Below are 3446 nucleotides of genomic sequence, written 5' to 3'. Positions count from 1 at the left end.
TTCTATATCTCACTTCTACATATGCACCAGTATGCAGACTTACACAGCAGGTACTATTCTCTCTCTCTCTCTCTCTCTCTCTCTCTCTCTCTCTCCCTCTCTCCCTCCCTCTCCCTCCCTCCCTCCCTCCCTTCCCTGAGCTCAGATAGATTAGGTGCTCCTAGGTTGATTAAATATTTATCTTTGTTGAAGACAAAGGAACAGTGTTTTTAGAGTTGAAAAGCTAAACATGATTTCTGTGAGAGATAACAAAGCTTGCAAGACCTCCCTTGTAAAACTACTGTGCAAATTCAATACACGGTACATCATCATTCAGAGTGAAAATATGCTTTCCATGATTGGTTCAGTTCCAAAATTACTGGATTCTAACAGAGATATTTCTCTTCTTCTCAGAATGGCAACTTCCTAGTGTCTGGCAGTTTTGAGAAAGCCTGTGTTCTCTCAGCAGCTAAGAACACAGATCTGCGTGTTGATCAAGACCGAAGTGAGACTGAGAAAACCCAGAACTGAGGTAAATAGTTCCAGGAAACGCCAGAAGGCCTGTCACGATGTTCTGTGGTATTTCAAGGGCTTTACAAAAAGGTGAAATAGGGTGAACACGAGGAAAGGTAACTCGAGAAAAAGCTTAATCTGAGAACCAAACAAACAAAGCCTGAAGAAAGCACCATGCAGACTTTCTTTTCAGTGGGACAGAAGGATGACCTCTTCCTCAGGGCGTAGAGAAACTGTTGGTCAACTTGAGTTGGGGACACACTTTGGAAAATAGCCACACCCTTTGGCATGTCTCCCTCTTCCTGGGTGCTTATCCATGGCTAACCTCTCTTTTAGGACATGTGGGAATATTTCCTCTTAGATTCTTGCTGCTAGGTATGACACAGAGCCACATTTTGGGCAATAGGACAACATCAAGTCCCCACTAAATTATGGTACACCAGGGCATGAAACAGACGTTACAAAAGCCAAATTTGTTTCCTCTAAGCTAAGCCTTTGCAGCTGTTTGTTATTGTGACACATTTCTGAGACAGATCAGAAGGACTCATCTCTCCCTGGGCACTGGTGGGTGTTATTAGTACTCTTAAGCATCACTGGACGCTACTGAGTCCTGTTGAATGCTATTAGAATAGTTGATTCTGCGTTGAGTTCTTGTTTATTGTAAATAGACCTTTGATGCTTTCTATAAATAAGGAAAACATTTGGGAGCAAGCTGTTCGATGACTTTGCATTATACCTGCAGTGGGGGTATACCAGCCAGGCAGTTCCTTTAGTGATGATTGTCTGAACTGCTTTCATGACAGATTTGCCTTTTTTTAAAAACAAAAACAAACAACAAAACACTTTACAGTCTCACAGAGGAATGAGCAGCTGTGGCAAACCATTAAACTCTGGCTGGAGAAGACACGCTCCATACACCAGAAAGCCTGGACCAGCCTTCGGAAACTGCTTTCCGAGCAAGATAAGTGTTAATGAGCTCTAAATGATTCCCTGGCCACTTTAACTCTGGTCAGAGGTGGAGCACTGTCTTTGGCATTGTGGCAGGTGCCATGATCGGTGTTGATCACAATTCATTCACATATAGGACTGTGCCATAATTAGGATGAACATCTTCAGCATCCTACCTAGCCCTCCTACTTGTATAGGCAGGCTGTTTGTCTCACTCTGAGTTAGCCGGGCTATTTCCAGAAGTTCAGTATGAGACCTGTTAGAAGGATCCTAAAGGGGATACAAATTGGCAAAGGAGAAATAAAGGTATCACTATTTGCAGATGATATGATAGTATACATAAGTGACCTCCAAAGTTCTACCAGCTAAAGTGTGGCCAAGTGGTAGGAGATGTGGTGGGGGCAGCCGCAATAAGAATGTGGCTGGAGAGTTCAAAGGTGGCCAGGGACAGAGGCAGCAGGCCTCAGGGGAGCGGAAGTAGACAGAGGCTGCAGAAAGTTGACAGTGAGAGACTACAGGCCCCAGTTTCTCCAAGAGTTCTAGGGAGCTAAGGGCTGAGGGTCTGATATCTAGGAGATATAACAGTGCCTGATATTGACTAATTCTACCAATAGTTGCTTCTAACAGCCTGGCAATGTGCTGGCAGCCAAGTGCTATGCCACACTGGGTATCACAGCCCAGAGCAATACGCCTTCCTAAGACCCAAGTCTGTAGCATCTAGAGCCATAAGCCTTTAGTTCTCAAGATTTGGAGTTAGAAGGCTTTAGCAGTGTTATTCTGGCCCCAAAGCTGTTGGCTTTAAAAGGCACAGGTCTTGCAATACAAGAAGAGCTAGTTCTGCATGCTGTGCTCATGATCTCTACTACCTAGATTAAATTACCCTATTCTACCTAACACCATCCTTTATTTCATTTCCTCCAACACATCGTGTGTCCTTTTTGAAATGATCTCAAGTGTTTATCAACATTGTATCACCTCAGTCACCGAAGATGCATTAATAGGAAGATAATTCCTTAACGGATTCATTTTTTTTCAGAGGCTCATGGATCTCAAGCAACCCTAATCAATCTTAAATAAGCTATAAGAGTAGCCAATAAGCTACCTTTGCACGGACTTGGTAAATAAAGAGATGACCATAAGTGGCTCTTGCTGAAATAGGCTAGGTGCTGACTAATTTAGTGATTTTTATGACCTGTCTCATGTACTGCAGAGAGGCAGTAAACTGTCTGTAAACTGGGCAGAACTAGGAAGAATGGATGCTTCCAGTCCCTGGTCTTCTCCAAACATGGAGCCTGCAAAAAAGAGGGTGTATGTCTATGCACAGAGTGCTTTCTTCATGCCTCTACTTCCTGAGCTGGATAAAAGAACCAGCTGCCTCCTTCCAAATCAGGCATGCACAGAGTGCGCTCTTCTGTCACACCACGGGTTGAATGTTCCAAGGTGTTTGTGATTTTCTTTTCTATGTGGAATCCTCAGAGTTTTCATCCTTCATTGACTTCTGGCAGCTTTGTCCTACACTGCCCTGGCCTCCTGGCTCATTATTGTGTCTGTTTCTTGGGCTCATTGCCTTCTGACTCTGTCTGTTGTTCCCTTGCTCCTTGTGAATGCACCATGATACTTAGGTGTTCTTGAGGGTGGGTTCTGACCCAGTATGAGTGATTGGCATTGTGCAGCCATCCCAAGACGTCCAAGCCATGCCTCTATCCTGCTTCTCTCCTCCTCTATCCATATGATTCTCATCTCCTGAAAAAGCCGGACTTTCAACTTTTCCCTCACTTATGCAATGACTCTTAGTTAATTTTGAGAATTGACTCAGGCATGGTTAACCCCAAAACATCTACCAAAGCTAAAGATTCTTCCTTTGTAGTCACACAGCCTTCCTAATATTTCTTCTTTATTCAAGTATCATGTGGGACAGTGCCCTGAGTTGTGTGTATACATTTCTCCTCTACCAGACCGTAAGTTCTCTGAAGGCAGAGTGGTCTCGCCCTATTTCTATGTTTTCC

Source organism: Mus caroli, chromosome 16, assembly GCF_900094665.2.
Source record: "Mus caroli chromosome 16, CAROLI_EIJ_v1.1, whole genome shotgun sequence".
NCBI lineage: Eukaryota > Metazoa > Chordata > Mammalia > Rodentia > Muridae > Mus > Mus caroli.
This window is presented reverse-complemented; position numbering follows the sequence as displayed.